This window comes from Symphalangus syndactylus, chromosome 1 (assembly GCF_028878055.3).
Source record: "Symphalangus syndactylus isolate Jambi chromosome 1, NHGRI_mSymSyn1-v2.1_pri, whole genome shotgun sequence".
NCBI classification, from domain to species: domain Eukaryota; kingdom Metazoa; phylum Chordata; class Mammalia; order Primates; family Hylobatidae; genus Symphalangus; species Symphalangus syndactylus.
Genome location: NC_072423.2, coordinates 118,639,518 through 118,660,876, shown reverse-complemented (window position 1 = coordinate 118,660,876; position 21,359 = coordinate 118,639,518). Strand labels below are relative to the sequence as shown.

Genomic DNA, 21,359 nt, shown 5'->3' with positions numbered 1-21,359 from the left:
GAGGCATTCCAGAACAGGAGGACAGCATGTGCACAGGCTTGGGGTGCAAGTGAAGAAATTAATCATAGAATGAGGAGGAAGCCAACTTGCCTATCATCCTGCTGCACCAGGAAGTAGAAAGGCATTTTTAAAAAGAGCTTACAAAACACATTCTGTGTTCGAGTGCTTCCCACCTTGTGAAATCAACCCGCTCCTTTCTAATGCATCTTCTTTTTAGAAAATGTTTTCTTTGCTTTTTTTTTTTTTTTTTTTTCTGAAAATATCTGAAAGTGAGAGCCTTTTCTCCGTACTACTTTAGCCTGTAGTTCCTAAGTTCTATAAAGCCACAGCGCAATGACTGAATCCAGGGTTAAAGGAAATGTTTGCTCGGCAGTACTTGGGCATTCACCATGCTAAATGCCCAAAGTTCAGGCTGATCCTGCTCTGAAGTCCCAAAGAATTGAAAACCAGTGAGAGAAATCCAGGCCTTTAGCTTAGACCAGCAGCCTCCGGGACCAGCAGCGCTGAGGCTCAGCAATGCCTGTACATCGATGTGACAAGATTCAGGGGAAAAAAGTAAGAGGGGGAACCTAGGGCCCCCCAAGAGCAGGGAAGGGCAGAATCCAGCAGGGTTTCCAAGGGCCAGGCAGCTGGTAGCAGTGGGGACCATTGATAGAGGAGATTCTCAAGTGACAGGCAAAGGCTTAAGTACCTCTTTTTAGAAAAGAAAGAACAGTGATGTATTGTTCTCCCACACCTCAATTGCATAAACTCATAGTCCTCCCTGGGGCCTCTATTAAGTCACCTGTGACACTAAGGCCCAGAGTAGCCGCAGTAGCCTTGGACCCTGACTCTCCCGTTTGCATGATTTCCAGCCAATGGTGGCCTTTGCCACCCTTTGGCCACTAGCCTGTGACTGGAGAAGAAATTGTGCTGTGTGTTTAGCTGTTCCAGAGTTCTGCAGAAACTGTGGAAGTGACCCACCAAAAAAGTGGAGTTGCCTGGCTCAGGAACCCAGTATGTAAGCACCCCCAACCCCACCAGCTGTAGTCCTGGCTCTGGTACCCCCCTGCCGCTGCCCTCTCAAGGCTGGAGTCCTGACTCAGAGTGAGTGTTCACAGGGATGAAGGGCAGTTAATCTGGTGTAAATAGCCAGCCACATCTCTGGGACTTTACGGATGCATAGAATCATACTTCTCAAATCTTAGTGGTGAAAGACTGGTGTGTTGTTTTTTAAAATTTGTATCATCTGTCCATCATGGGCCAATATTTTTATAAAATACAATAATAAAGAATTTCAGGAAAAATAAAATACACTCAAAGAAATATAAAATACAAGCCAAATTTTTAAAATGTTACTTTCAACAGACATTAAATTACCTTTCAAGGCCAGGTGCAGTGGCTCACACCTGTAATCCCAGCACTTTTGGGAGGCCAAGGCTGGTGGATCACCTAAGGTCAGGAGTTTGAGACCAGCCTGACCAACATTGTGAAACCTCGTCTCTACTAAAAATACAAAATTAGCCGGGCCTGGTGGCGCGTGCCTGTAATCTCAGCTACTTGGGAGGCTGAGGCAGGAGAATCGCTTGAACCTGGGAGGCAGAGGTTGCATTGAGCGAGATTGCACCATTGTGCTCCACCCTGGGCAATAAGAGTGAAACTCCGTCTCAAAAAAAAAAAAAAAAAAAAAAAAAAACCTTTTAAAAATATGAGAACAAACAGGGAAATATAAAAGAATTATGAGGTTAGTACATATTATTCATTGAAAGTGTACCTAGAGCATTTAATACAGATTTCACTATTATACTCCTGTCATTCTGCAGTTATAACTAAACAAAAAGTTACGAGTGAAGCGGTGATTTTTTTGTATTACATACATACTGTCACTTTGAATATATATCAATATTGAAGTTTTATTTTTTCTTTTATTTTTTAATTACAGCAAATATTGCTTGATACAATATTAAAGTTTTTAATGTGATAAGTGAGGATTGGATTCTTTTAATTTATCTCAGCTAGTTCAGATTAACAGTAGTGCTATTTGCAGGGGATAACATATAAGCTTGTGTTTTCTTTTAATAACACTCACAATAGAGAAACCAGCCTCAGAGAGAGATGTTGGTCGGAAAGGAAGATAAGACATTTAAAGTAATTTTTTGGCCAAAATTTTTCTATGAGGCTTTGTTTTACAATCTGTAAATTCTGGCTAACAAATGAACAATACAAATTTTATATCTCCAACTTAATAATATTAAACTATAAATTTTTAAAAACTTGATTTGAATTAACTTGATGGTAAAAGTAACAAGTTAGAAAAATAAAGAAATGCTTGGGCGGGCACAGTATCTCATGCCTGTAATTCCAGCACTTTGGGAGGCCAAGGCGGGTGGATCACCTGAGGTCAGGAGTTCGAGATGAGCCTGGCCAAAATGGCGAAACCCCGTCTGTACTAAAAATACAAAAATTAGCCGGGTCTGGTGGCAGGCACCTGTAATCCTAGCTCCTCAGGAGGCTGAGGCAGGAGAATTGCTTGAACCCTGGAGGCGGAGATTGTAGTGAGCAGAGATCGCACCACTGTACTCCAGCCTGGGAAACAGGGCAAGACCCAGTCTCAAAAAAAAAAAAAAAAAAAAAAAAAAAAAATGCTTACATTTGCCCAGATTTTTATATGCTTTTGACTTATGGTTGACAAACTAACCTTAAAATCTCATGGGTTGTAATGTGGTCCTCCTGCCTGTGGCCAGTTTGCTGTCTGTCCACCCAAAACTCACCATTAGAGTGCAATGACACTTGAATGGTTCACACCATCGGCATGTACCTGGACAATGTGGCAATGCAAATTCCTTGAAAAGTAACAATTTACTCTCAGTTTCTGTTCTTATTTCATCAGGGACAGTTTATGGACTGGCATGAGCCATAGGCCACCCTTTAAGGAGGACTTCTATGGTAAAAGGCACCTTTTCACTAGACCTAATAAACTTCCAGTTGCTAAATGAGGAAGTTTTTTTTTTGTTTTTGACTGAGTCTTGCTTTGTTGCCCAGGCTGGAGTGCAGTGGCGAGATCTCAGCTCACTGCAACCTCCACCTCCTGGGTTCAAGTGATTCTCCTGCCTCAGCCTCCTGAGTAACTGTGACTACAGGTGCACGCCACCACACCTGCCTGATTTTTATATTATTTTTAGTTGAGATGGGTTTCACCATGTTGGCCATGCTGGTCTCAAACTCCTGACCTCAAATGATCTGCCTGCCTTGGCCTCCCAAAGTGCTGGGATTACAGGCATGAGCCACCATGCCCAGGCCAATGAGGAAGCTTTTAAAAAATAATTTGTCATTTTTTATCTTAGCAGATCACCCTCATGGCGCAGAGGAATGGGAAAAAGCTGATGCCTTGGAATGGGCCCCTTGGGCTCCTGTCTTCCTCAGAACCGTGCCCTCTCAGCTGTTTCCTGTTACCTGGTACCCGGTTCCAGGTAAACAGACTCCTTCATGTCTGTGACCTCCACCAACAAGAATCCTCTACCTCACATCTGACCAAACCTGGCTGGTCCCTAAGAACCCTGCTGTGGGATAGATTCTCCCTCCACATGTTCCTGAGGGCTCTGGTCCTCTTTGCTATTGCAGCCTTTGGCGTGCTCCTCTTCTGTTATCTTCTGCCCTGTTGAAGTTCATGTTTCTCAACTGCTACCCTCAACCTCCCTCCTTCAGCTTCTTGGAGGTTCCCTTAATTCTCTGACCATGTCAACTCTGAACTCTTTGTCCTTTTCACCATCTTAAGTCTTTCTGTCACCTGGACAACTTCAGCCACCCATGAAGGATGACCAATTTGACTCTGGGCTCCCAGTTCCTCTACTTCCTTCTCTCTTTTGGCCTTCACCACCCTTCCATTTCTGATGAGCTCTCCCAAAGCCATATCCTTGAACTTACCACCTGAAATCACTCAACTTCTGAAATTTAAAAATCAGTTACCCCACTCTTTCACCACAACCTCTTGGCACATGGCTCTCTCAGTCAGAGCATTCCCCATGTGTTCTTAGACCTCACAGAAACATCTAGTCCCCTGCCTCCTCTGCTTTTCTAATTTGCCATCAACTGCACCCCCCCATCCCCACAATCTTCTTACTTTTTCTTCTATCCAGCCTAGACTGTGCCCTATAATTTCAATACTTTAGTTCCTAAGTTATATGGTCCACTGTTGCACTCAATTCTGGATCATTCACCTGTTCACCTTCTTTTTTCCAGACCAAATCAGGACTGCTAGCTTCCAGTGAAAACAGTAAGTGTGACTGCCACAAGCATGAGTGCCAGATTTATAGTCTCCCACCTCAGCCAGGCCTTCAATGAAGCCAGGTGATCCTATGTCTCTCCAGTCGGCTCTCTCTCGTTCTCTATGGGCACGATCTCAAACCTTCCTCATTCCTCACTTTCTGCTCCATCTCTCTCTTTCTCTCTCACTGTCAACAAAATATATTTGCCCTCTTTCCTAAAGAAAGCAGAAGCATCACACGAGAATTCTTCCAACTTTCTGGGATCAAGCCTGTAAGCTCGCTATGGGCTCACTCATTGCTTTCTCTGTCCTGCCTGCTATAAAGGAGGTTGGGTTCTTCATCCCAATTCTGGCCCATCTCTCCACCAATAACATGGATCTCAGCCCCTCCCTCCTCTTGTGGGGCCTTATTTCATCCATTATGCCCTCACTCACCTGTATTTTAAAAACATCCTTTAAGAGGAATTTCAAGAACAATATCACTGATGAATATTGATGCGAAAATCCTCAAGAAAATACTAGCAAACTGAATTCAACAACACATTAAAAAGATCACTCATCATGACCAAATGGGATTTATCCCTGGGATGCAAGGATGGTTCAACATATGCAAATCAATTAATGTGATACATCATATCAATGGAATAAAGAATAAAAACCATATGATCATTAAAATTGATGCAGAAAAAGCATTTGATAAAGTTCAACATCTCTTCATGATAAAAACCCTCAAAAACCAGGGTATTGAAGGAACATACCTCAACATAATAAAACTCATGTATGACAGACCCACAGCTAGTATTATGCTGAGTGGGGGAAAACTGAAAGCCTTTCCTCTTAGATCTGGAACACGACAAGGATGTCCACTGTCACCACTGTTATTCAACATAGAACTGGAAGTCCTAGCTAGAGCAATCAGACAAGAGAAAGAAATAAAGGGCATTCAAATTGGAAAGCAAGAAGTCAAATTATCCTTGTTTGCAGATAATATGATTTTATATTTGGAAACACCTAACAATGCCACCAAAAACTATTAGAACTGATAAACAAATTCAGTAAAGTTTCAGGATACAAAATTAATGTACAAAAATCAGTAGCATTTTTCTCTGCCAACAGTGAACAATCTGAAACAGAAATTGTGAAAGTAATCCCATTTACAATAGCCACAAATGAAGTAAGACACCTAGGAATTAACTTAACCAAATAATTGAAAGATTTCTACAATAAAATCTATAAAACACTGATGTAAGTAATTGAAGAGGACACAAAAAATTGAAGTATATTCCATGTTCATGGATCAGAAGAGTCAATATTGTTAAAATGTCCATACTATCCAAAGCAATCTACAGATTTAATGCAATTCCTACCAAAATACCAGTGACATTCTTCACAGAAATAGAAAAAACAATTCTAAAATTTATGTGTAGCCACAAAAGACACAGAATAGCCAAACCTATTCTAAGAACAAAACTGGAGGAATCACATTACCTGACTTCAAATTATACTATAGAAGCCAAAACAGCATGGTACTGGCATAAAAACAGACACATAAACCAAACAGAATAGATAATCCAGTATCAAATCCATACAACTACAGTGAGTTCATTTTTGACAAATGTGCTGAGAATGTACCTTGGGGAAAGGGCAGTCTCTTTGATAAGTGGTGCTTGGGAAACTAGATATCCATATGCAGAAGAATGAAACCAGACCCCCATCTCTCTCCATATACAGAAGTGAAATCAAAATAGATTAGAAACTTAAATCTAAGACCTCAAACTGTTAAGCTCCTACAAGAAAACATCAAGGAAACTCTCTAGGATATTGGACTGGGCAAAGATTTCTTGAGTAATACTTCACAAACACATGCAACCAAAACAAAACTGGAAAATGGCATCACACCAAGTTAAACAGCTTCTGCACAGGAAAGGAAACAGTCAACAAAGTGAAGAGACAATCCACAGGATAAATTTTCAAACTACCCATCTGACAAGGAATTAATATCCAGAATATATAAGGAGCTCACACAACTCTATAGGAAAAAAATCTAATAATCCAACTAAAAAATGGGGAAAATATGTGAATAGACATTTCTCAAAAGAAGACATACAAATGGCAAACAGGTATATTAAAAGGTACTCAATATCATTGATCATCAGAGAAATGCAAATCAAAACTACAGTGAAATATCGTCTCACCCCAATTAAAATGACTTTTATCCAAAAATCAGGCAATAACAAACTCTGGCGGGGATGTGGAGAAAAGAAAACCCTTGTACACTGTTGGTGATAATGTAAATTAGTACAATCACTATGGAGAACAATTTGTAGGTTCCTCTAAAAACCAAAAATAGGCTGGGTGCGGTGGCTCACACCTGTAATCCCAGCACTTTGGGAGGCTGAGGCGGGTGGATTGCCTGAGGTCAGGAGTTTGAGAGCAGCCTGGCCAACATACTGAAACCCCGATTCTACTAAAAATACAAAAAATTAGCTGGGCATGGTGGCGGGCGCCTGTAATCTCAGCTACTCAGGAAGCTGAGGCAGGAGAATCACTTAAACTCGGGAGGCAGAAGTTGCAGTGAGCCAAGATCGCACCACTGCACTCCAGTCTGGGGGACAAGAGTGAGACTCTGTCTCAAAACAGCAACAACAACAACAACCTAAAAATAGTGCTACCATATGATCCAACAATCCTACCCCTAGATAGATACTCAAAAGAAAGGAAATCAGTATATTGAAGAAATCAGTATATCTTTACTTCCATGTTTATTGCAGCATTATTCACGATAGCCAAGATTTGGAAGCAACCTAAGCATCCATCAACAAACAAATGGATAAAGAGAATGTGGTACATATACACCATAGAATACTATTCAGCCATAAAAAGAATGAGATCTTGTCAATTTGCAACAACGTAGATAGAACCAGAGGTCGTTATGTTAAGTGAAATAATCCAGGCACAGAAAGACAAACTTCACTTGTTCTCACTTATTTGTGGGAGCTAAAAATTAAAACAATTGAACTCATAGAGATAGAGAATAGAAGGATAGTTACCAGAGGCTGGGAAGGGTAGTGGCAGGTTGGGGGTGGAAAATGGGGATGGTTAATGGGTACAAAAGGTAATTAGGAAGAATAAATAAGACCTACTATTTGAAAGCACAACAGAGTGGCTATAGTCAAAAATAACTTAATTGTATATTTTAAAATAACTAAAAGAGTATAATTGGACTCTTTGTAACACAAAGGATAAATGCTTGAAGTGATGGATGCCCCATTTACCCTAACGTGATTATTACACATTGCATGCTTATATCTAAATATCTCATGTACTCCATAAATAGATATACCTACTATATACCCACAAAAGTTAAAAAAGTTCAAACTTAGAGACATGAGTAATCAAATAAATGGGATATTCTTACCATCTGCATCAGTTAAACCTCTTAGTTATAAACAGGAGAAACCTGCCATCTACAGATGGCTTAAGGAGAAAAAGGGTTTATTAAGGAAAACATAATTAGATAACACAATCTCCCTAAAGACAGAGAACCACGCTTGGAAGCCAGGGAGGTAGGAACATGCGCAAATCATATGACCAGCCCACTCCAGGAGAGCACTGACACTGCAAGCCCACTCTACCGGTGGGGCCAGCTTCACAAGCCTGTGGCCTAGCTGCAAAAGAGGCTTGGGAAAAAGTTTCTGGTTCCTACTTTGGGGAGGTAGAAAATTCCCAAACAAAAGAATGGTGTTTAAAGGTGCTGAATAGACAAGAAGAATGTTGAATGTCCACTACAGTCCACCCCTTGGCTGTTTAACACCTACTTACACTCTTCTTCCTTACTTAACTTCAAAATGTAAATATCATCAACCACCACAAACACTTCCATTTAGCACAATACAGCTATCCATCGCACAAACAAAATTAAATTCATGATATTCACCGAAGGGAAGTTCAGCATCTATAGAAGAAAGAGGTTCAGACCTCATTTTGTTCCATCACGATCCTGTCTTGATGTACTGAAACCTGTGGAGGCACTGGCATGGTAACCATGATAACACATTCTGGGGTAAAAAGTAAGGGAAATCCAATGGTGCCTATTATTAAGTTATTATCTCTTATCTCCAAATTCACCATTGTATGCCCTCCTGGGCCTAGGACTGTACCACGCTTCCATGTCAGATGCTGCCAATAGGGACATCACTGGGGGCTGGAGGAGAGAGAGGAGACATGTTTCTTCCTGTCTGTGTGCTGTTCCGGTCAGTGTCCTCCCAGCAAGTTCTTCATCCAACAACAGCATTTGATTTCGGTCTGTAGTTTTCCCCTCATTCTTAGAATGTGCCTTATCACACCTTCCCCCTGTCCCGCTCAGTGACAACAGCCAGGTAACACACTAGCCTCAGAGCTTTGGGTTCCACCTGCTCAGTGCCGCTTCTCTAAGCTTCTCAATGTATTAATCCCAACCATTTCGCTTTGTTCCTCCAGCCCTAGAGAGGCAAGGGCTCTGATTCCTGCCACTGCGAGTACTATGTTATCTCAATGTTCCTTTTTGCTTTTTCAGTCTTCCAACACCAGTTTAAGTAATTCTCTGCATTCTCTAGGTTGAACAAAAGCCAGCATGGTAGTCCTTGTTACTGGTAAGTAATTGTGACTTCACTCCTCTACCACCTATTTCATGTTCCCTTTGTCCTCAGCTGCTCAGAATTCTTTACTCAGTGGGAGGAATACAAATTTTCATTTCAGAAAGATCTGAACCATAGGTGGCCAAGCATATGTGAACTTGCAAGGAACATGGAAGGCGTAGTGAAGCAAGGAAATAATGATTACCAAGTATGGCCTCATGACTTGTTCAGAAACAGGGACTATAGTGCATTGTTGTGGTTATGTATATAAACTGTAGGGTGGACGTGGGAAGACTAGTTAGGAGGCTTTTACAGTAATCCATAGGGAGGGAGAGTAATGGCCCAGACCAAGGTGGCAACAGTGGAAGTGGTGAAAAGTGAATGGATTCTAAACACATTTTGAAGCCAACAAGATATGCTGATGGATTAGATGAAAGGTGTAAAGGGAAGGGGGGAGTCAAAGATTGTTCCAAGGATTTGGGCCTGAGCAATGGGAAGGATGGAGCTGCCATCAACTGAGTTGGGGAAGGCATTAGGTAGAGGAAATTTGAAGGGAAAGTCAAGAGTTCATTTGGATATATTGAGATTGAGATGCCTGTTAGCCATCCAAGTGAAAATGATTCCTACAGCTTTGCCTTTGGAACAGATTTGTCACCTCCCGCTAGAATGAGAAAGCCCTGACGTCAGTCTCTTTGTCTCTCATTTCAGCATCTTTAATGCTCAGCACAGTGCCTGGACCCTGATCATTTCAGTAAATAGCTTTTGAATTAATGAATGAAGGAATGAGTAAATGAATGAATGAATAAAAAAATGAAAAACTTCGGGGGTTCTCATATAGGCCAAAGTTTGTCTTATCCAGGTTCCAACTCCACCATTCTTTTCCAGAAAGAACAAGATAACCATTTTATTCTGCACACTGTGGCCAATATTCATTGGAAACCTGTCTTATTAGTTTACTAATTGTAGATGAAATCTTTCTCCCTTGAAGTGGAGAAATCCCTCAGAGAGACAAGAGCCTTCCTCCCTCCTGTTATAGGCATGTCTCAGCCTGGATTCAGCTGGAGACTTGTTCCGACTAGAAGATAGGGCTTTGACAATGGTCTCAGGTCTGGGAGAGTCTGAGGGCACAGTGTGTGCAGTAGAATCCTCTTCTTCTCTTCTTCCCTGTTACATGGGTGTGTTTTTTTGTGTTGTGGCTTCTCATAGGAAACCTAAGGTGGACCCAGAACAGTTTCCCTTGGAGCTTCTCTCTCTGCCCCAGTTCAAATCCCAGTAATTACGGAGTCCCAATTCAGTACTTCTGATAGGAAGCAAAAGTAAGGTTCATCCTCTCCCCAGTGTCCAGTATAGAACAGGAGGCATTCATTTGGACAGTTTCACCCTAATTCAGCCACAGTTAGGACTCCTGCGTCAGGCTGCCGCTATAGTGCGCTGCCTGTCTCCCTGCACCCTGACCTCTGGCATCCCCTCCTTTGAGGAGACTTTCATAACTCCCAATTTTGGTTTATGAGTTGTTGCTATGCAGGGAGAAACGCAGGAGGTGAAGGTGAAGGTGGGGAGTTGATTTGCTATTAACAAACTTCTGTATCTTGATTTTATGTTCAAAATACGTGATTACATGTACTTGATGGAACTTAACATTTTTGCTTATTTGGAATTGTTTTTTTCTTTCTGCTTTTCTTCACTCAAATCTGGAAAGCATAAGGTGCTCACTAATTAGAGGTAACCATGGTTACCAAGTTGTCTTCAAAATACCCCTAAGAGTTCCTTTTTATTTTTTGAGTTCTTATTCTACAAAAAGCACTTCACTTGTCAGTCTTCTTTGTTCTCTTTTCAGTTTCATGGGGTGATGTTCCAAACCTGGGAGATTTTTGGTAGCTCTGTTAAAAGTTCAAAAGTAAAATAATAAAATAAACTACCTATTCTTAGAAAATAGTCGCATGCCCAAAATTATCTGGTTTTAAAATTTCAGCTGACTGGGTAGCAACGAGAAATACACCAGAATCCTGCAAATTTCAATGTGTATACAGTAGCTTCCCATTATCTGCAATTTTGCTTTCTGTGATTTCAGTGACCCATGGTCAACCGTGGTCTGAAGACATTAAATGGAGAATCCAAGAAATAAACAATTCATAAGTTTTAAATTGAGTACTGTTTTGAGTAGTGTGATGAAATCTTGTGCCTGCCTGCTCCGTCCTGCCTGGGAAATAAATCCTCCCTTTGTCCAGCAAGATCCATGCTGTATATGCTATCCACTCATTAGTTACTTAGTAGCTGTTTCGGTTATCAGATCTAAACAACATAGGATATATAAGGTTCAGTACCATCCGCAGTTTCAGACATCCACCTGCGGTTTTGGAACGTATCCCCCATGGATAAGGGTAAAATATTGTACAGCTAAAATCCTCAGCAGAGGAGCTGGCACCCGGGGGAGTGTTTTCTAAAATTTCCACTTGAGGGCGCTGTCGTCTTCTGTAAGGGTAGAACTGACGTATTTTTTTTCCAGTTAGGTTAGTTACTGCATATGAAAAACTTCACTGACACCCAGGTTTCGGTTTGCTGCAGTGGTGATTAGAGGTCTCTTAGAGACTGGCACACTAGGTAGCCACCTGGTTGGCCTCCCCTTCATTCAGTCAGCTCTGCCATTCAGCTTTCTTCCAGCCTCTGTACCTTACCTGTCCTAGTTCTTGTTTTATTGTACTGCCACTCAACTTTTCTGAATCTCCCACTTGGCTGGGTCTCTGTACCTGCTAAATCAACACAGTGCCTGGCATACAGGTGCATTTCAGTGCATGCTGGTGAGACAGCGAAGGGCTTGAAACAGTCCACACAAGTTGATGCAGGAGAGCAGTACAATCCTTTCTGGAGTGGGACTCAGAAAGATCATGCCAGCAGCAGTCCAGGAGCGTTGGGGCAGGTAAGGCTTGAATAGCTGCTGATTGTGCCTGTTTCTATTTGCCCAGACTGGCATGTGAGCCACAGGAAGGAAAAGATGGAAAGATGCTAGTCTTAGAGCTTGATTAGATGTGACTCATTCCACTTCTCAGTAACTCTTATTCCCTCTGGAGATTTTCCAAACCAGAAGCGTCTTGGGAATCACATATATGAAAGAACCCAAAATTAAGATAATAAAATAAACCACCCATTCTTAGAGAAGAGCCTGATGCCATGAATTACTGGGTCTTAACATTTCAGTAACTCTTGACCTAATATTTCAGCAAGATATTAGAGTTCCAGCAGAAATTGCCAGGCCCTGGCAGGCTGAGAAAAGGCAGGGGAGGCCCTGAAGGCTGTGGCTGATGCCTTTCTCAAAGATAGGTGGCAGGTGGACAGACAGAAAAGGAATCTAGGTGGGCACAGCCGGACCCAATTGCTCAGATTGGGCTGAGGTCTTGGGTGAATGGCAGGAGGGAGAGAAGCCAAGGAAAAGGGAAAGGAGGGGAGTTGACAGAAGATCAAAGCAAGGACCCCAAGGCAGGGTGGATCAGGGCAGAAGAGGCTTCAGCCAGGGCTTGGAGAGATGAACCTGGGCCAGAGGCTGGGGAGGCAGGAAAGAGCTGGCCACAGAAAGACCTAATGAACCAAGAGGCAGCTGCATGGCTGAAGCTGAGTGGTACCCACGTGGTTACCTTTTGGAAGTGGTTGGTTTCAATCTCTCCCGAAGCTGGGGTTGCAAATATAACACAAATGTGTGAGAGAGGGCATGCCTCTCTAGAGGGGCAGCCAAATGTTGGCCTCCACATTGTCACTATGCAGAAATGCAGGCTCATCATTGCCAGATTTTCAGAAGAAGATGGGATTTCATTGTGAAATTTCTATATTTAAAGACACTGGTGTTCTGATTCCAGGTAAGATGGAATAAGTGCACTCCAACCATCATTTCTGTTGGTCATAACTCCAGGAGAGAAAGTTTAGAACAGCTATTTGAGGACAGTGAAAAGAAAACAGCAGAAGGAATATTGGTGAAGAACACAGAATTTGAAGTACATCAAACCAGTAGTGAGTTTATCACTTTCCCCACTCTTGTATCCCTTGGTTTGAACTTAACAGAGCAAGAAACTGGAAGTGGGATCTGGGGCACAGACAGCTCCAGGAGAAGTTCTTTAGTTCTGGCCCAAGGAGTGAAAAGGGGAACTCCTAATGTCCAGAGAGATCATGACCATTCTCTCTCTTCTTCTTCTTCTTTTTTTTTTTTTTAAATTATTCTCTTTCTCTGTTTCTCATGCCACAGGCCCTGGGCAAACCCACACCTGCAGGGTCAGCAGTCAGTAACGGGACTGACAGGAGCCAAAACTCTGAACTGTGGTCCCACAGCAGGTGAGACTAGCTTCCATTGATAATTGTTTCTCTCTGTATTCTCCTGCCACTTGGACCTGAACATAGACGTGTGTAGAACAGAGTAACCAGAACTCCAATTTGGGGTGGAGGATCAAAAAGGGGAGCCTCAGGGAACTGAGAGTACCGGCGAGATTACAGAGAGGGTGGAGCTCAGGGAAGTGACTCCATACAGTTGTTTATGAATTCCAGGGCTCACTTCCAAGCCATACATGTTTGGATCTGGTTTTAATGAGGATACCAAGACCTTTGAGAACTGAAGTAATGGAGAGGTCATCACCTGGTTCCTAGACTGTCTTCTGGGTGGTGCACACCTGAAATGGAGACAAAAAGCAGTTTGAAAACTGAGTGGATGTTGACATCACAGTGCACAGAAGGTGGGTTGGAACTTGCAAACTGAACCTAACCATGTCCATCACCTACTGAAACAAAATATCAACATTTTTCATAATATTTAAACAAGATCCAGAGTCTCACCAAATAATACCTAAATTGTTCAGGATAAAATAAAAAAATACTGAGCATACAAAGAACCATAACAATTTAGGTCACTTTCGCCTTTATCCCCCTGCTGTGCATTGCAGGTTCTGTGTCGTTCTCCAACTGCTCCCCATCCCACCCCAATTTTCTTTGAAAAAGGCAATCCACAGACACAAATGATGAGATTTCACAGATGTTGGAATTAGAAGACGAAGGCTTTGAAGCAGCTGTTATAAAGGTGCTCAAATGAGCAATTGTGAATATTCTTGAAACAAATGTTAACATACAAAATCTTAGTAAGGAAATAGAAGATATAAGCGGAAATTTGAGAACTTAGAAATATCAGAACCAAACCAAGAAATTCACTGGTGGACTCATTACCAGAATGGAAATGATAGAAGAAAGAGTCAGTGAACTTAAAAGTAGATAAATAGAAATTATCCACTGTAAACCGTAGAGACAAAAAATAGAATAAAAAAACAGAACAGGCCTCTCTGACATACGCAACAACAACAAAAGGTCTACGATTTATGTCATCAAGACCCCAGAAAGGGAGATGAAAGACAGTGATGCTGAAAAACATTTAAATAATGTTTTAAAATGTCCCAAGTTTGGTGAAAGATGTAAACTTACACCTTCAAGACTTGAATAAACCCCCAACAGGGTAAACACAAAGAAATCTACATCCAGACACATCATAATCAAACTACTGAAAGCTAAAGACAAAGCAAAAATCTTGAAAGTAGCCAGAGAAAAATGACTCATTATCTGTGGGGCACAATGATATGAATGACTGCAGATTTCTCATCAGAAACCATGAAGGCCATAGGTAGTGATACAGCATTTATTTATTTATTATTTTTTAAGAAAGGGTCTCACTCTGTTGCCCAGGCTGGAGTGCAGTGGTGCAAACACGGCTCACTATAGCCTCAACCTCCCAGGCTCAAGTGATCCTTTTGTCTCAGCACCCCAAGTAGCTGGGACTACAGGCACAGGCACCACCGTGCCCAGCTAATTTTGGTATTTTCTGTAGAGACTGGGCTTCACTATGTTGCCCAGGCTGGTCTCGAACTCCTGAGCTCAAGCAATCCATCCACCTTGGCTTCCCAAAGTGCTGGGATTACAGGTGTGAGCCACCAATCCAAGCCTGTGATACAGTATTTATAAAGTGCTGAAAGAAAATAACTGTTAACCTAGAATTCAAAACCCAGCAAAAATATCCTTTAGGGATGAAGGCAAAATAAAGACATTCTCAGATGAAAGAAAACTAAAAGAATTCATAGAAGCAAATCTGCTCTAAAGGAACTGATACAGTTCTCCTGATAGAGGGTATGGTTCCATCCTAGCAGCTGAACTTGTGGCCCTTCTGTATTATCCCTACCTTGTTGAGCCTAAAGGTTGCCACTCGGTGTAAAGAATGGACTACCCATGTGACTGAATCTATCATTTTCTATTTATAAGGTAAATGCAGAGATTTCAGACTACAAAGTGACCTTCATAGGCCAATGGTGTTTCTGGAAACCTGTGAGCAGAAAAAGGACTTCCACTCTGAGGGGTGGCAGCATAGTCCCTTGGCTGGGGCAACTGGTCTCTTTGGCAATAACTGCTTATCAGAGAGGTTCCCATGGCATCCAGGCCCTGCAGGGTGCTGTTGAGACCCTGTCAGGTGAGAACAAAATGGCAGTAGTGTGGCCCAGTCTCCCATACTGAGGGCGGAAGGCACCAGAAGACAGTAGACACTGGTCCAAAACCTGCAGGTGTGCACAGCAGATGGAATACTCCTTTCTGCCAGCAGAGGTGATATTTTCAGGGGGCTTCGTGGCTTTAGTGAGAGAGAACCAAGGAACTGGAAAGGATGGACACTGTGGGTGGCCACACCCACAAACCTCGGCGATTGGCAAAATCATCTGAGGAGAATTGGATTGTTTCCTTGGCAAACGAAGTGGTTGAAGAAACTATTTTTGTGGCTGTTCTTACGATTCTGTGTCTCACTGTAGACTGGCACAGCCTAGAGAAAATGCACTATGGTTGTTATAAAGACAATCTACAAATATTACAAGTAATTTGGAGAAGAGAAAGAAAAACACCTGTGATCCTATAACCCTAGCATGACTATCATCATTTTCACATAATTTCATTCATTGGAAAATAAACTTAATATGAGGTTGAATGAGCTGAGAGGACCTTTTCACTTTACATGGGTCACGATTATTTTCAATGTTTCTACATTGTCCTCATACTCATAACTTAAATAACTGCTTGATTAAATGGATGCACATTAACTTAACTAATTCTATGTACATTAATTTCCTTAACAGCTACGCCTCACTGTGGAACACTTAGGTTGTTTCCACTTCTCTAATATTCTGAGTAAGTGCAATGAACATCATCAATGCTTCTCTTTTTCCTTCCTTGAGATTGTCAAGGCTTTCTGGATTTTTTTTTTTAGATGGAGTTTCACTCTTGTTGCCCAGGCTGGAGTGCAATGGTGCGATCTCGGCTCGCTGCAACCTCCACCTTCCAGGTTCAAGTGATTCTCCTGCCTCAGCCTCCCGAGTAGCTGGGATTACAGGCATGCGCCACCAAGCCCAGCTAATTTTGTATTTTTAGTAGAGATGGGGTTTCTCTATGTTGGTCAGGCTGGTTTCAAACTCCCGACCTCAGGTGATCCACCCACCTTGGCCTCCCAAAGTGCTGGGATTACAGGCATGAGCCACCGCGCTGGCCACCATTCTGGATTTTAACTGCAGCAAAAGAAATAGGGCTGGATGTGCATGTGTGTGAGTGTGCGCGTGTGTTTGGGGTGGGTGTACTTTAGCGCATACCACCACTCTCCATGGATGCTGTGCATGCTGCCAGCCATCTTTTTGTGTGAGTTCTCTGTTTTCCAGTTTATGCCTATCTTGGGGGGACTTGGCCATGTCACTGAGCCTGCTTTACTTCTCTGATTTTTAAAACAAATGGTCTGATGAAACTGCTTCTAAAACCAATCTGTGACCTGAGTAGCAGGGCTCCTGACAGATTTTTCCCAATTGATTAATTAAAGAACTAATGAATTAAGTGAATATTTGCTGAGTATCTACTATGTGCCAACCCTGTATTAGGTGTTAGGAATATAGCAACAAACACAGCAGACGAAAATCCCTGTCCTAATAGAGTTGACAGAACTTTGGTGTTCTGTATTCATTGGTGAGACAGATTCAATGAATAGATACATATATAATGTAATTCCAAGAGATGATAAACATGCGAAGAAAAGTAAAGCAGGGAAGGGGAGAGAGGGTAATGGAGGAAATTTTTTTTTCTTAAAATAATTCTTTTTTTTTAGAAAGAATGTCTTGCTATGTTGCCCAGGCTAGACTTCAACTTCTTGGCTCAAGCGATCCTCCCACCTGAGTCTCTCGAATAGCTGGGACTATAGGCATGGGCCATTGTGCCCAGTTCAGAGGAACCTTTTTAGAGAGGATGGTCAGGACAGCCTCTTTGAGCAGGTAATTTTGGAGCTGAATGAGCTGAGGTCCAGCCGTGTTTTTGGGAGGGAGAGTGAGCCGGGCAGATGGAGCAGCGGTGCAAAGGCTCTGAGTTAGGAGTGAGTTCAGTGTTTTCAAGGAATAGCAAAGAATGCAGTGAGGCAGGAGTGAAATGAGTGAAGAGGGTGGTGATGAGATGAAATCAGAGAGGTAGGGGTGATGATGAGGCTGTCTGGGGGAGGTCTGTCCAGTGTGGGCCTTGGAGATGGTGGGGAGTCCGGGGCAGGTGCTCTCTCATCTGGGACCCCCTGATCCTGGTTCTGTGGGAAGATATAGATCAGAGCAGGAGACAGACACAAACAGATCATTTTAATATCTGGTGAGAGATGTTTTCAGAACCTAGAACCCAGGGGAAATTAGTGAGGCAACGATTTTCTCTCTTTCTGCTTGACTTCTGCTTTATTTATCTTCAGGACTAGCCATAATTTGAAGGTGCTGGAAAAAAATATTCACAGTCCCTGGAAATCTAACAAAGTGATCAGGATTCTTTCCTTTGGCTCTTCAAAGCAGAGTCAACAAAAAAAGTTGAGGGCATTTTTTTGTAGTTACATGTTAAAAGTAAGAATGAACATATACTGTCTTTCTTCCATTTCACTTTCCTTATATGTGGGTTTGGCTGAGCCTGAGAGCAAAGATTGCCATTTGGGTTCAGTAGGTTGCTGACAAATTAAGTAAAGATTCCCTCATTTGTCTTACAGCCTGGTTTTGGTGAAGCAAATCTTGGGAGAGTGAATCCTGTCCACCCTCTGGCTGCTGGTCATATGGAGATGTTAGTAATTGCAGGTCAGGGCAGGTCAGATCTCCTAAGCCAAAGGTCCAGAGGTATCAGCAAATGCAGGGACTACCAGGCAATTCTTCATGTCTCAGCCTGGCAAGGAGTTAATTCCAGAGAGAGCTGCAGGTTCCGTCACTAATTCATTGTGTGATCTTGGGCAAGTTTATTATTTGAAAAATGGGAGTGGAGGTAGGGTAGGGTGTGGGCTGAGCTACAGTGATAGCCATTGCTCTCTTCAGCTTTTAAATTCCAGTGGGTCAACAAAAAGGAAGCTTCTGAGCAGCCTTTATTGGCAGAGCTGAGGGAACAAACAGCAGGAATAGCTGTAGAGGGATATGGCCTGGGTGGAGTTCCTGCAAGCCCGAGGGATTCCAGGACAGCTAGCAGGAAAAGAAGGGTTAGCGAGGGGAAGAGAGATGGAGGGGGAAAATGTTGGGCGTGATCCTGCCCAGGATCACACAGCTGGGTAGAGGAGGAGGAGGAGGACAGGGCAGCGGGCATGGCTTTGTGGTTGTGTGAGTTCAGGCCTCTTTAAAGTGGAGCTTAGGAGTGGCTGGCTTCTCTGTAAGAGTTGCTCAGCTTAGTTGCAGGAGCCTGATGTGGACCCCTGAGAAAGGGCTGAGGAAGGCCTGAGTTGCATGTCCTGGTTCCAGGGACCCTGCAACCGCAGGTGGCATAGAGATAAGAGCAGGGCCCCTGCAGTTAGAAGGTGCTGTCCTAAATCCAGCATGGCACTGAAAGCATTAGGGGAACAGGTCTTTAGGCTCTCTGCCTCCCCTGCCCAGGGAGCTCCATCAGGCCCCCTCCAAGACTCCACACATGATCACACATGCTGATTCCGCACCTTCATTGTGTAGGTGCAGTTTCCAGACAAGGCTCAGAGGCCCTTCTCTGCCAGATGGTGGCTCTAAGTCCTTTCATAGAGAAGTTCCAGAACCAGCTGCTTATATCCTGGCACTGCCATTTGTGGGCAGTGTGTGCACCTCCAAGCCACTTAACCTCTCTGAGCTCCTGTTTCCTCTTGCGGGAGTGGAATCATGATTACCTTGCAGGATTGGGACTGTCTCCTAGGTTGATGCTTGTGAGGCTCCTTGTACAGCACCCAAGAGGAGGCCAGGAATGTTCTTTCCTTTCCCTTTCCTGCATTAGAAGCAGTTGTGAAAGGCTTGGAAGTGGGCAAAGGGGATGACTGGGTGTCATTTCAGTGGAACACTGGGCATTTATCTGATGCTGCTGGGGTCTGTGTCTTTGTCTGGGTGACTTATAATCCCTGGAAAACTGATAGAACTGCAAACAATTCTTGCCTATCAAAACATAAGTGTGGTGGCTTATGCCTGTAATCCCAGCACTTTGGGAGGCAGAGGCAGGTGGATTACTTGAGCTCAGGAGTCTGAGACCAGCCTGAGCAACATGGCAAAACCCCATCTCTCTAAAAAGTACAAAAATTAGCTGGGAGTGGTGCACACACCTGTAGTGTCAGCTACTTGGGAGGCTGAAGTGGGAGGATTGCTTGAGCCTAGGAGGTTGAGGCTGCAGTGAGCTGTGATTGTGCCACTGCACTCTAGCCTTGGCAACAGAGCTGAGACCCTGTCTCAAAAAACAAAAACAAAAAAACCCAAAACCTAAAGAAACATAGTGAATATTGTCCTCTAATGATACAAGTAACTTCTGTTATGGATAACAGATTATTCCAAACAGTGTATTTTCTTGACCTATGGATATGAACCAGTTTTCTCTCTGTTAGCATTCCTGGCTGTCTACACATGTCTATCCTTCAGATTCTGCTTTGAAATGATTGTGACATCTTACTGGTTCCTTTATTAATTGATGAGTTAAATGATATCTTTGACATATGTTCATTTTGTGTTGTATGAGTCATGACTTTACCTTTGAAAATGGTATTTTAACACCCACTTCCTTGATGATTCATAAATCAGTAATTTAGATCAGACTTTCACCATCCATTCCCCACTGCTGATTCTGTATTAAATTCCAAGTCCTTCACTCATCCCCCATCCCCAATACACAAACAGCACATACGCACACACACACACACACACACACACACGGGCACATAACTCCCACACACCCATAAAACTAGTGATTTTTGCAAGGGGAGGTGGCACTAAAAACCTAGGCATCTGGATATTTTAGACTGAATGGGGGTTGGATATCTAAGACATGAGGCAGCCTTGGAGACCAAGTGCAGGGACTGAATGAGGTGGCACCTCGGGAGGGACTAATATAGTGTTCCCTATTTGGAGTAAGTTTTACACTGAATCCCAACTTCACCTCAAGTGAAAGAATTGTACTGACCAAGTCTTCCTGGGGCTCCCTCCTAGTGTCCTGTCCCCAACACTAAGGAAGGTGGCACTGAGTGCACGTAGCAAGTGGTGCTGGGCTGGGTAAGGTTTTAGATTTGCCAGTATTGTTTTCAATGTATTTCCCTTGGGGGCTGCCAGTTTCTGTTGCACTAGGCAACTGGGGCTTCTGCTGGACAAGGATCGGAGGGTCTTGGAGGCCTCAGCAGGAGGCATGGGAAGATTGTACTGTGGGTGGTGGGTACTGGATCATCTCTGGGTGTCGCCTTGGACTAGTTCCCCTCACTGATTTCTACAGAGAACCAACAGACAGATTGGCTTCTGCTCTGTATAACTACCAGAGTCTCCCCAGCACTTTGGAGTCCCACCAACTCCAAAACATGGCGGGGCTCAAGGAAAAGCGATTATAGGCTCTTCTCTGCACGATTGCAGCTCCAAGTGCGGTCTGCAACCAGCAGCATTGACATCACCTGGGAGCTTGCTCAGGCTCCTGCCCAGACTTGCTGAATCAGAACGTGCAGTTTAACAAGATTCCCCGGGTGATTGCTGTGCACTCAGTTGGAGAAGTGCTAGAGTGATGAAGGTCCCGATAGCCTTGGAACATTAAGCCCTCCAGTTTGTGAATCTCCTTAGCTGGGGCATAAGGGCCAGTCACTTTCACTCTTCAGAGCGTGTTTCCTCATCTGTAAAGAAAGGATGATAACTTCTGTGCCACAGAGCCATGGAGTGATCAAATGTATGCACAACCATGGCCAGTTACTGCCTGTAACTTGTTTAAAGGCCAAGAGAACCCCAAGGAAACCCTGGTGGGAGTAGGATTGGCAAATAAGCTCAGGGATCAGGGTGGCCAGGGCTGGGCTCTGGAGTTGCCCACAGATGGCCCTTTCACTGTCCACCTGGCCTGTAGCAAAGTTAGCTCCAGGCCTGAGCTGCATTTCCCAAGCCCTTTCTGGGGACATCTACTACAAGGATTTGTCCTGGTGTAGCATCTATCAGGCTTCCCTCCTTGCACGTTCTGAGGACCAAATGGAGCCCTTTGCCCTCAGTAGACTCAGGGAA

The 21,359-nt window shown here is 43.3% G+C and overlaps 1 long non-coding RNA gene across 1 annotated transcript; it reads left to right on the top strand.

Moving 5' to 3' along the window:
* The first annotated feature begins 3,270 nt into the window (after positions 1–3,270).
* Positions 3,271–15,986, top strand: LOC129483977 (uncharacterized). The gene is made up of 4 exons (XR_010114142.1): positions 3,271–11,776; positions 12,708–12,858; positions 13,091–13,176; positions 13,387–15,986. It is a non-coding gene; the product is annotated as an uncharacterized lncRNA (long non-coding RNA).
* Positions 15,987–21,359: the final 5,373 nt, after the last annotated feature.